The sequence below is a fragment of the Hipposideros armiger genome, unplaced genomic scaffold (assembly GCF_001890085.2).
Source record: "Hipposideros armiger isolate ML-2016 unplaced genomic scaffold, ASM189008v1 scaffold_3, whole genome shotgun sequence".
Lineage (NCBI taxonomy): Eukaryota > Metazoa > Chordata > Mammalia > Chiroptera > Hipposideridae > Hipposideros > Hipposideros armiger.
In genome coordinates this window covers 1,508,793-1,521,911 of record NW_017731353.1, presented here as the reverse complement: position 1 = coordinate 1,521,911, position 13,119 = coordinate 1,508,793, and the positions used below count along the sequence as shown (strand labels likewise).

The following is a 13,119-nucleotide window of genomic DNA, read 5'->3' as shown; positions in this document are numbered from 1 at the left end:
GGCTGAGCCCTCGATGACCTGACAGCCTTTGTTCTAGGAGACCCACATGAAATGAGCAGGCCACCTGTGATCTTCCTGCTGAGAAGTGGGGAGTAGATCCTCTGCCTGTCGGTCCCCTGGTGATTATGGGAGAAGCAGTCCTCTCCCAAGGTCATGGACTAGGAGCCATTCTGCCCAGATGTCCTGGGACCAGCAAGGTCAGGCAGTCCCCCAGGGCACAGGCAGCAAGAAGGCAGCTGTGGCCCCTCTTGTGGAATCCAGTTCTAATCAGACTCAGAAGCAGACAGTGGAGAGGAAGTAGGCTGACCTAGAGGCGAATCTCAACCCTGCTCCTTACATGCTGTGTGACCTCAGGGAAATTACTTACATGAGTGTTGGTTTTCTCATCTGCGCTTACCTTTAAACCAACAGCTGTTTCCAACTGCCTCCTTAGGGGAACCAATCCCACTGATAGTAAGTTTTAGGGAACTTGCTTCTTCTAAGCACTCTGTGAACTACCTGTACTATAGTGAATCGTGCAACATCAAGGAAGACTGGGCCCCTGGCAGGAAAGCATCAGAAACTGTACCTTCTGCCTGCTCTGATAATGCACTGACAGAAGGTAAGGCTACTAGAAAAATCTGAACAATATTGTAGTATTTCAGCTTTCAACATTTTTGTGATTGCTCCCTGAACGGACTCTCCTATGATTCTTCTAGGCAAACACTCTCTGCTTCTTCCCATATTCTTTTAGGTTATCTCAAGACCTGATGGCCGTGGCCACAAAGGGGGTGGAGGCTGAGTCATAAGAGATTCCAGGTTGCTTTCAGTCTAGTAACATTTACTGAGCACCTACTGTGTAAGATATTAAGCAAGGCACTGCATGGGATACAATGAGCAAGACACCACCCCTGCCTTAAAAGAGATTTACGTCTAGTCAAGGAGATAAGGCAAGAGGTACAGGGCACATCAAAAAAGTAGGATGCAGTGCAGGATGCGGCCAGGGCCATGAGAGGAGGATTTAAAGGAAGTGTCATGAGGGTTTAAAGGAAGGAGAGATCCAATGAGCTGGGAAATGCAGAAAAGCATTCTTAGAAGAAGGCAGAATCTCAGGGCGAAAGAATTGCAGTGGAGAGGGGAGGAGGGTGGCAGGCGGCTGACCAGTAAACTGTAGTCTCTTGAAGACAATGATGATAGTTCATTCATCTTCTTATTCCTTCACCTCATCCTTCTATGGCCAAATGTAACCTCCACAATGAGCTGGCCCTTTCTGATGAAGGGAGAGCCAAAAGTGAGGAGGGGAGCTGAACTGGAAAGAGAGAGGAGAGGCACTTGTGAAGAACTATGGGGACCCAAGGTTGAGAGAAAAGAGGTTGCCCAAGTAACTCCAGCTGTTGGGGAGCAGATATAGAACATCTGTCTTCTGATCAATGGGAGCAAAAGACTGACAGCACGACAGCGGAGCAACAAGAGCTTTTGCACAGGAGGAGGTACAGAGAGAAAGAAAGGAACAAACCCTTGATACAAGAACCACAGAGGGCCGGCTGAATGGCTCAGTCGGTTAAGAGCACAAACTCTGAGTAACAGGGTTGCCGGTTCGATTCCCACATGGACCAGTGAGCTGTGCCCGAGCTGAGCTGCTAACAGGTGGCAGGGTGGCTCAGCTGGTGAGAGCACGTGCTCCTGACAACAAGGTTTCCAATTCAACTCCCTCATGGGATGATGGCTACGCCTGCCTGCAACTAAAATTGAACACGGTACTTTGAGCTGAGCGGCTGACGGGGGCCAGATGGCGACTAGACTTGGATCTGAGCTAGCTGTGCCCTCCACAACTAAGACTAAAGGACAACAATTTGGCTGTTTCCCTTCCCCAATACCCCACTAAAAAACAAAAAAACAAAACAAACAAACAAAAACCAACCCATAGATAAAACCCAGAGCTTAATCCAGCAAGGCGGAGTCCCTGAAATGCCCCCTGCATGTGTGGCTGGCTCACTGGGGATGCCTGAGGTCCCCAAAGCCACTCTGCAGCATCTCAGCCCAGCAGGCTCTGTTTGGTGCAAGGTTTCTCTGACTGCAACACACGCAACCTCTGGTGCCCATACTGCGGCCCTCTGCTCAAGGGGGCACATTTCACTAAGGTCAGTGAACCAACCGACTTGCCAGACATATATGTGCTTCATAACCCCATGCCAATGGGATATACAACCCCAGCACTTCCTTTCCAAACAGTAGCCGCTGTAAGAGCAGGGGGCATCATTCAATTAAACCAATATTCCATATAGTAAGGCTTGTTTGTCAAAGCTCAGCAAGGTCAGACTAATTATCGGGCTATAAGATCTGATGTCAACCTGTTCTTTGAAATGTCGAACACTTTTCCCATAGTCAATATTTTATATCATCACTAGCTTACTAGGTAGCAAAGCCTGTCCTAAGCTCATCGAGATTAATGGAAACTTCTTTGGTGACTGTTCTCCTTTGCCATCATGCTTTGGATATTTGCCATGGTAAGTAGGTGAAAGTTTCCTGCATTCACAGAAAAGCGCTGACTCCATGGGAAACTCGGGCAGGCCCCAAGGACCAGCCAAGGCCACAGGTACCATCCAGCAAGAAAGGGACTCTGAGTGCCCAGAACACATGGCTGTCAAAAGAGAGTATGTGGCAAGAGAAGGGGTGCCTGGCACGCTCCAAGGGGGGGCAGAGCGGGGGCAGCACTGGGGGAGGCGAGAGGCCCACTGGCACAGATGAGCATCCTGCACGAGGCGCCTGCAGAGGGCCTCGTCCGGTTCATTCTCTGTTCTCCAAAGCACCCCCTCTCTCCACACTCCCACATCGCACTCCACACCTGCCCACACCCAGGTGTCGTTCACTGAGGAAAGCTGACTTCAGCTCCCTCAGGACCCTCCTTTAACCTAAATGTTTCTGCATCTTCTGGTCCTCCATTTCTACCTGAGAAAAAGGCGTCAGCCTGAGACACAGGGCCAGGCCTGCCCCTTGGTGCAACCTCAGTCCCTTCCACTCTCTCGGTCCTTCCTCCTGCCTGAGATCATCTTCCGTTCTCCCCAGTCTTCAAAAGAGCTTCGACCCTTGAACTCCAGGCTACTTCCCATCAGCCACCCGTGACTGCCTCACTGCCACCCACTAAGTAACCCCCTACCTGCCCACTGGGGCCGCACTGCTCCCTGGGTCACCCGGACCTCCTAACTCTGAGGCTGGTGACCTAAGGGTCTCCTGCCTCTTGGTAGCTTTTAACATGGCTCACCAGTCCCTCTTTCCAGAAACTCCGCTCTCAACCCCTAGGAATGACTTCATCCTTCTTTTTCTCCCCCCATCTCCTTAGCCTTTTTGGCCTCTCTTCTGCTCGACCCCTTCCTTTTGTCCTCTCACCTTTCAGAGCTTGCCCTCAGCCCCTCCCGCTGTGGCTCCTGGAAGGCAAGTCACTCTGAGGCCTGGCCCCCGCCTCCCCTTCCAGCTTCACGGCCACCCCTGCCCCACACTTCATGCTCCAGGAACAAGGAAACCGACCCAAACACAAAACCTGATTGAACTGCTTGAGGTTCACCCCTCGCCCCGCTGTTCCCAGGGCCAGGCCACCGCTCGGGCTGTCCCCTTCTGTTACGACCTTGAGCCACAGCTCACCAAACATGTTGGTCCTTCACTGCCAATTGAAAAAAAAATTAAGCAAGCACCTCTAACATACATATATTTATTTGTAAATTAAATATATGCTTTAAAGCACCAACATGTTATATACATTATACAAGTACAAATGATCAAAGGAAGAGGTAAAGATGAAATAAATGTTCACATAATTATTTTATTCATCAGCAATATAAAAAACTTCCTTTCTCATGAATAATTTTAGCAATGTGATAGGCTTCCTTTTTTCAGTGTTTTAAATAAACTTTTTATGGAAGTGAAACATATGTACAGAAAAGTGCATACAATATAAGTGCACAGGTCAGAGAATTCTCACAAAATGAACACACCAATATAACTAGCACCCACACGGACAGACAGGACACCGCCAACCCCCAGAAACCCACTGTGCCCCCTCCCATCACTACTTGCCTCCCAAGGTTAAGCACTACTCTGATTTCTAACAGCACAGATTAGTTGTCTATTTAAACTTTATATGAATAGAATCATACGGTATATAATCTTTTGTGCCTAAAGGAACATTATGTCTGTGAAATTTTTCATTGAATTATTGTTCATTACTGTTCGTTACTCTCCCTGATGACAGTTTTCTTGCACTGTGGGAGTTTTACCACATGCATCTGTCCATTCTACTACTGATTGTCTCCAGTTTGGGTCTTACAGACGGGGCTGCTATAAACATTCTTGAACATGCGAGGTCTGACAATTAAGTTCGCAAACTCATCCTAGAAAGAGTGCTACAAACTTCATTGCTGAATATCACTACGGTCACCTTCAACAAACTCCCATTGGGAAGCTATGCACCAATGCCTAGTCTACCTAGTCCACCCTTCAAAGCAATTTGAGAACTCTTTTTCTGAAATGGCCATCAGAGCTGTTGTCATATTATCCTTGATGTCTTGAATGTCATCAAAATGTCTTCCTTTCAATATTTCCTTTATTTCTGGGTAGAGAAAGAAGTCATTGGGGGCCAGATCAGGTGAGCAGGGAGGGTGTTCCACTACAGTTATTCATTTACTGGCTAAAAACTCCCCCACAGACAGTGCTGTATGAGCTGGTGCATTGTCGTGATGCAAAAGCCATGAATTGTTGGTGAAAAGTTCAGGTCATCTGACTTTCTCATGCAGCCTTTTCAGCACTTCCAAATAGTAAACTTGGTTAACTGTTTGTCTAGTACAAATTCACAATGAGTAATCCCTCTGATATCAAAAAAGGTTAGCAATATCTTTTCGACTCCTGATTTGGACTGATGAAACTTTTTTGGTCGTGGAGAATTGGCTGACTACCATTATGCACTTTAACGCTTTGTTTCAGGGTCATATTGGTACACCGATGTTTAATTACCAGTGATAACACCACCCAAAACATCGTCTTGCATCTCCACAAGGTCTTGGCAAACTTCGACTCTCCTTTGCTTTTGTTCATTGGTGAACTCCTTCGGGACCATTTTTGCACACACCTTTCTCATGCCAAGATTTTCAGTTAAGGTTTTCCTGTTTCTCTATTGATATTTCCTTGATCTGCTATGCTCCTCACAGTCAGCCAATGATTTTGGTGCACAATTCGACAAATTTTTGCAATGTTTTCATCAGTTCTGCTCGTTACTGGCCGCCCTGACCTCTCTTCATCAGTGACGAGTTCTCTCCTCTCAGAAAAACGTTTAATCCGTTTGTATACTGCCGTTTTCTTCATGGCATTATCCCCATAAACTTGGAATAACATGTCCCTGATTTCACTTCCACTTTTGCCAAGTTTAACAAGAAATTTAATATTTGTTTATTGCTCTAATTCAAGCTCAGACATTCTGGCGACAGCACACAAAAACACGCAACAACAATAATGAATGCCACTCAGCAAGACACCGCCACACGTCGACGCAAACACAGCTATGAGACACTGATACACCAAGGTTATGAAACCTCACCGAGCTGTTTGTACAGTGCTGCCAATGTAAGCGCACGGTGGCAAGTTCGCTAACTTAATTGTCACACCTCGTACCATTGGTACACATTTTGCCTTTCTGTTGGGTTGACACCGACGAGTGTAACTGCTAGTTCATAAAGCAAGTGTATGTGCAGCTTTGGTAGATGACACCAGTTTTCCAAATTGGCTCAACCAATTGACACTGTCACCAGCAGCATCTGACAATCCTGGTTGTTACACATCCTTGTCAGCACTTAATACAGTCTTTTTTTTTTCCCTTTCTTTTTGCCAGTCTGGTGGGTAAGATGTCGCAAAGTATTACAATCCATTTTAAAGATGAGGAAAGTGAAATTAACTGCCTCTCTCAAGCTCACAAACTTAAGGTGAGTCAGAACAGGAACCCAGGTCTTCTGATTCCAACTAGTGCATTGTTTCCGCTTGTAGCAAAATACTGTTTCCAACATAAGCACCCTAAAACAAGAGGCTACAGCAGAACATGCTTGCGGACTATGCTGATCCCAACACACCATTCACGACAGGAAAGAAAGAATAAAATGGTCTATCACCCCAACTCTGAGACAGACACATAGAAAAAGCCTGGACATATAAACCCCAAGTATTAACAATATGATGGCTGCTTTTTCTTGGTCTATCTTTATTTTCTTATTTTTCTACAATTAACTTTTAGTAATAAGGAAAAGAGCTAATTTTTTCAAGTTGAGATATAATTCACATGCCATAAAATGCACCCTTTTAAACTGTAGAACTGAGCATACTAAGTTGTGCAACCATCACCCTATCTAACTCCAGAAATTTTCATTGCCCCAAAAAGAAGCCCTGTATCCATTAGCACTCACTCCCATTCCCTCACCTTCCTGGCAGCCACTCATTTACTGTCTCTATGGATTTGCTTCTTCCAGACATTTCATATACACAGAATCATGAGGTGTATGGCCTTTTGTGTCTGGTTTTTTACTTAGCATGTTTCCAAGGTTCATCCATGTTGTAGCATGAATCAGTACTTCATTTTTTTATGTCTGAATAATACTACACTATATGGATATACCACATTTGTTTATCCATTAACAGGTATTTGGTTGTTTCCATTTTGGCTATTTATGAATAATACTGCTATGAACATACATGTACACGTTTTTGTGTAGACATGTTTTCAATTCTCTTGGATATATACCTAGGCATAGAATCATTAGGTCACATGGTAACTTGGATGTTTAATCTTTTGAGGAACTGCCAGACTGATTTCCAAAGAATCTGTACCGTTTCGCGTTCCCACCAGCAATGTGCCACCTGCAGAAAGAAGATGCCAAGCAAGCCTCTCCAGGGCAGCTGGAAAAGACGGTGCCCAGAGGAGTCACCTACAAGGGGTCCCAGGTGTACTGTATACCTGCACAGCATTTTATTCACTAGAAACATGTGTCCAGACCTATTGAAGGGCGTGGATCCAGCTTTCAAATCTCTCATCCTTCGCATCTGTATAGCTCTTCAGAGTCCAGAGTGCTCACAGGCAGGATTTCTGGTTTGCACAGGGATTCTATTCCTGCTTTTTCTGTTAATTATAGTGTAACATTGTATCTTCCAATAATCACCTCACTGGTATTCTATAATTATAATCACAACAATTATTTAGAAATAATTTCATACTTGAATTGTTCCACTCCCCCCACCAATCCTTTCCTGTTCCAACTTGGACATTCATGGTCTTCTATTTTGATTCATCTCTCAGTGACTGGAGCACACCTTCTTGGGATTTTTCCCCCCAGGGATGATGTACCGCTGTAGCAAAAGCTACACACAAGGTGTGTCCCTTGCATAACTGAAACGAATTTTTGTTACTGTCAAATGTGAACTAAAACATAACTGAGTATAAAATTCTTGGGTCACACACAACCTGTTTCCCTAAACCTCGATGTACTGCTTGCTGCACTGCGTTCTGACACCTACATGTGGACAAGTCTGAGTCCAGCCTAATTTTTTTCCTTTGGTTTATAGGTTCCTTTTACCTGGGTGCTAATGATATCCTTTCTTTATTCTCAAAATTTGAAAACCACGTCACCTGGATATTATTTTAAGTGTTAGCTAATTTGCTAGCTTTGCCTGGTTCATGATGAGCCCTTATAATTTACAGATTCAGGTTCTTCTCCAGTTCAGGAAAACTGAGGATTCCTTCTATTCCATTTGTTCTGGTCTCCAATCTGGTCCATCGTCCACATCTGGGGTCTCCACTGCTGCTTTCCTGTCCTTTCTGAAATCGGCAGTTTGTCCTCTTCCCGACTCCTTCACTTTCTCCAGTGCTGCTAATTTCAAATGGTGGCATTATATGATTTACTTCCTTTTGTTCTTTAAGTTCTCAAGCTCCTTTGTCTCTCAGTCTGTTGATTCATCATCTCATCTTTCAGAGCATCTGTAACTTCTCTGAGAGGATAAAAAAGATGATGTTTGAAATTTACTTCAGTTTACTGAGTAAAGGTCTGGGAACTTTCTTCCCAAAGCCTGCTCTTCTTCCTGTTTCTTGCCTGCCTTGTTTATTTCCCTTCTCAGTGGACCCTCTCTAGTGTCGGCTTTTCTATTTGTTCATTCTTGAACGAGGACAGATGAGTCCTGGCCTGATATTTACCAAAAAACAGTGTAGATGGATTCCCTTCTGTCCCCTCTCTATTTACCCTAATGGATTCACAGTTTCTTGGATGGGACTGTGGGCTAAGGACCAGCATCATGTCTGTCACTCACCAACTGTGACCACTCCTTAGTAAAGGTTTTCACTTCTCTTGCCTCAGTTTCCCCGTCTATAAAACTGAAAAGTTGAGCTAATTTTTAAACATCCTTTAGCTCTACATTTTTATGATACTCTTATACATCACATAGATTTAAAGTTTCATTAGTCGGGAACTAATTATCAAGAATTTTGCTAGGGCCAGCCGAGTGGCTCAGTTGGTTAAGAGTTAGCTTAAGAGTGCGAGCTCTGAGCAACAGGGCNAGTGCCTTAAATGGTTAAACAGATGGGGGCCGGCCAAGTGGCTCAGTTGGTTAAGAGGTCACTCAAAAGTTTGAGCTCTGAGCAACAGTGGTTCAATGCCCGGCCCGAGCTGAGCTGCCGCTGAGCTGCCAAAAGGTGGCAGAATGGCTCAGCTTAAAAAAAAAAAAAATACAAGGTTAAACAGAGAGTTACCATATGACTCAACAATTCCACTCTTAGGTATATACCCAAGAGAAATAAAAATATAGGTCCATGCAAACTGTTGTACAAAAATGTTCATAGCAGCATTATTCATAATATCCAAAAAGTGGCAATAACCCAAATGTCCATCAACTGATGAATGAATAAATAAAATGTGGTCTGTCCATACCATGGAATATTAAAAAATGAAGTACTGATATATGCTACTACATGGACAAACCTTGAAAACATGCTAAATGAAAGAAGCCAGGTCACATATGACCCCATTTATATGAAATGTCCAAAATAGGCAAATCTATAGAGACAAAGAATAGATGAATGGTTGTCCAGGGCTGGGGGATGGGAGAATTGGGGATAATGGCTAAGGCATGTGGAGTTTCTTTCTGAGATAATGAAAATATTCTAAAATTGATTATGGTGATGATTACACAACTCTAAATGGGTGAATTATATAGTACATGCATTATATCAATAAAGCTGTTTTTAAAAAGCTGTCATAAAGTCTGATCACTCATGTCACTCCCTTGCTCAAACATTATGTAACAGGATGCAGAGATCACCTCAGTGGGTTCTCCTAGGGTTTAGGTTGCCCACTGTGACAGCGTGCTATGCTGGTGGAGTAGGCCAGCTCTCAGCATCTCATATGTTTGAGTCCCTCTCAATGAGGGAAAGGGTCTTTTGAACCACAGGAGGAAAGGAGAGTTGGAAAAGTCACCAAGGGGTATCCTCCAGGCCAGCTGTCTCTGCATAGACTTGTACTTCATTGAGCGCCAAGCACTGGGGACAGTTCAAGGAGCTACTTTCATTAGAGATGCTGATCAACAAAGGAGCTGTGGTATATGGGCTCTAGGATGACCCCTAGAATCCCCACCTCCTGATGTCCAGGGCCTTGTGTGATCCCCTGCCAAGTGTGGACAGGACCTGACTTGCTTCTAACCAGTAGAATAAGGCAGTCTTTAGGATGTATGTGATTATGCTATGTAAGATTGTAACCCATCTTACTAGGAGGCTCTCTCTTTCTGGCTTTGAAGACGTGAGCTGCCATATTGTGAGCTGCCCGGTGGAGAGGATCACTCAGCAAGAAGCCTCTGGNTACAAACAAGGAAACCAAAGCTCTGAGAAACTAAAACTGGTGCATGAGGTTTCAAATGCAGACCTGTCTGACTTCCACACCAGAGCTCTTACCCGCCATACTGAAAAGAAAAATCGATTTCAAAAGGTAGACTGGGCCATATCACAGAGGGCCTCAGATGCAGTATTTTCCACTAATAAAGTTTCTCTCTCAACCCTGGATGTTGCCACTGCAATAATTACAATCAGAAAGCCTATCCCCTCATTATCCAACACATGTTCTACCTCTTGTGTGCCACCAAGTGTGGGCTTTCCTGTCAACCCACTGAGTGTGATTGTTATCCAGGGGGCAGCAATCTCTGAGAGCCATTGACATAGTTTCTGCCAGGACAGAACGGGACAATTTACACATGATGCTTCTAGATGCTCTGCCACACGAGCACAAGCCCCCGGAAGGACCCAGGCCTGAGATGCCATCTTCACGATGCCACTGGGTCACCACCACAAAACTGGTTGCAGTGAGAGAGGCCAGCACCATGGTGGGTGGTCCCCAAAAGTCCCATAGCTTCTACAGTAAAGAACAATGTAGACCAGCAGAGGACAGGCCTCCTCCTGTGTTCTCTTCTGTCCATGCCTAACAGGTAGGAGGAATTACAGTTCTGATTGGTCCAACTGCTAAGCAACAAAGGCACTGCACAATGAAAGGTCACACACATGGGTATAGGACACTCTCCTGAATAGGAGAGAACCCATGACCTTGCTTTCTTCTCCCTGCCCCTGTAGTACTGGCATTCCCCTCTGTTTGGTGTCTTCCTTCTGGGATGTGGTAAAATCAGGGTTTGTACTGGGATGGTGAAGGGGGAATAGCATAAGGCTCAAGCCTAAGCCTCATGTTCCACTTCAGAGTCCTCACTGGGGGTGGGGTCTAAAGGTCAGCAAGCAATTAAATGTTCCTCTGCCTTATATCTCCCGTTTTTCCCTACCACAGCTCCCTCAGAGGCCTTGCAGGGAGGAGCAATCACCATCTGAAACAAGAATGAGTCTTTTGGGAACTCCCTGCCACAAACCTCATCCCAAACTCATACAAGAAAATCGTCTAGAAATCCCCTCCTCTTTAGACTCCCATTCCCCAAATCCAACCTGCCCAACAGCACAGGCAAGGGAGGCTCATAACTTTACCCAAGGACTCAGTAAGCACGAATCCATCCTATCCTCACAAGGCCCCTGGGAGGCACAGAAGGCAGGTACCACGATGCTCATTTTGCAGAGGATGAAAAGAGTCTCCAAGCTAACACAGAGGCAAAGGCCTCTGAACCCTCATTCCCCGTTCTTCCCCCTCACCAGCTGCCATTTCGGGCTTTTGGAGACTACAACTGTTAAGATAGCAGCATCTGGTATCAGGAGCCAGCAAGCCAGGACCCTTCAAGCTTCATACTTACTACTCTTCAAGCACACACATTTCTCAACAGCTGATCATCGAATGAAAGCCAACCCTGCCCCCCAATCTTAGGCACGACCCCTGCAACAGCAACAGGGTAAGTCCCTAAGACGTGAAAAATGGTACATTCCACTTAAGGTACAGCGCGGCATAGGGGAAGCTGCCGGCCTAGTAACCAGGACAGCTGAGACCCAAGTCCAACTCAGGAGAGGCACAGGCAGGCCTGGCAGGCCCTTCGGCCCAGCGGCAACCCTCGAAGTCTCCAGAATCCTCAAAGAGCCCAAACCTCCTGCTTCCACCCAAACCCCAAAACAGCGGAGAGGGCGGCGTTACTTTCTCCAGCGACCACTCACCTCTGCCCGCTCCTCACCTGAAGCCCCGCTTCCGGACCTGCAAACCATTCGGGGCCCCGCCCCCCCGCGCCTGCAGGTCTTCCCTAGCCCCGCCCCTTGCACCTGTCGTTTCCTCAGGCCGGGGCTCTCCGGCCGCTTTGGCCTCGCCTCGCAACACCCGCCCACAAGCAAATCTGTGGTCCCACCTGACCCTGCCTCCCGCACCTCCAGTACCTCGGCCCCTCCCAAATGCCTCCGCCAGCCCCGCCCCCCACACCTGAGGCCTTTCCCCACCTGTACCTCCACACCCACTAACCTTCATATCCTTCAAGTCCCCACCGGACCAGCGAACCGAAGGCCTCCGGCCCGGCCTCCGCACCTGCATAACCGCCCGACACAACCCCTGGCCCCCCCCAGCCCCGCCTCCCTCTCTGAGGCCCCTCCCCAGCCCAGCGGCCCCTCTGGGTCCCGCCCCCCGCACCTGCAGCTCCCTCCGGCCGGGCCCTCAGGGCCCCGCCCCGTCCCGCCCCGCGGACCGCTCTTCTCACCGCCCGTTCTTGCCGCCGCCGCCGCAGTCCTGGCCGGTCACCTTGACACGGGCCGCAGTGGCTGCCGCCGCCTCCTCATGGCCCTGAGAGCGGCCCAGGCGGCAGCGGCGCCTTCGCTCGGAGACGAGGGCCGGGCCGGGCCGGGCCGGAGCTGAGGCCGGGCGCAGCTGGAGCGCTGGTCGACGCGGGAGCGGAGCCGGTGCCCAGCCGCAGTAGGAACCGTCCGCTCTGGGCCTGAGCGGCGGTCCGCTCAGCCAATCGGCGCGTGGCTCCGGACCAGAGCCCCCAATCAGCTCATTGCAAAGGCGGAGACACGCAAATCGGCCGTCTGGGCGCGCCAGTGCGCAGCCGCTGCAGCCGCGGTCCTTCCTAGACTCGGCCTCCGCTCCAGCCCGCAGACGCCCTTTCAGCTTGCAAGGATGCTCCGCTGCCCGCACACCCCGCTTAGCGCCCCGCCACGCCCANCAAATTGGCTGGTCCCCTCCCCAATTCCCCAACACGGTTCCCCTCCCCCAATTCCCCAATTAAAAAAATTTTTTTGCTAAATATTAATATATGTATAAATACCCTCCCTCTTAAGAAAGACTTACTGTACTTTATTTCAAATTAAGCAAATCACAAATATTAAGCTCGAGAAATAGATTTCATTTGACTATACATATATAAGAAAAAAGAGAATTATAAGTAATTTACCAAGAGCTGGCAGAGTACATGCCCCAGGGATGTACTGGGTATGAAATGTGTGCAAGAAGGCAAAAGCTACACAAGCCATGGAGAGGCAGCTTTCTCTCCCTGTCAGTCTCCCCAGCGTCCTGTCAGCCCCAAGACCTTCAGGCCTGTCTACACACTGAACACCAGGCAGAAAGACTGTGGAACTGACCAGGGCCTCGCTGGGCCTGTCTTTCCACAGCCCACATAATAAGGGGTAACGCTGATCGAGAGCTTCCTATTGGCACACACTGCGGCACGCAC

The 13,119-nt window shown here is 47.5% G+C and overlaps 1 protein-coding gene across 1 annotated transcript in view; it reads right to left on the bottom strand.

Moving 5' to 3' along the window:
- The window catches only part of RALGPS1 (Ral GEF with PH domain and SH3 binding motif 1), a 261,882-nt gene extending 249,514 nt beyond the window's left edge, over window positions 1-12,368 (bottom strand). The window contains exon 1 of the mRNA XM_019641574.1: window positions 12,148-12,368. The gene's annotated coding sequence lies outside the window, so the exon portion shown is untranslated. The remainder of the gene's footprint in view (window positions 1-12,147) is intronic.
- Window positions 12,369-13,119: the final 751 nt, after the last annotated feature.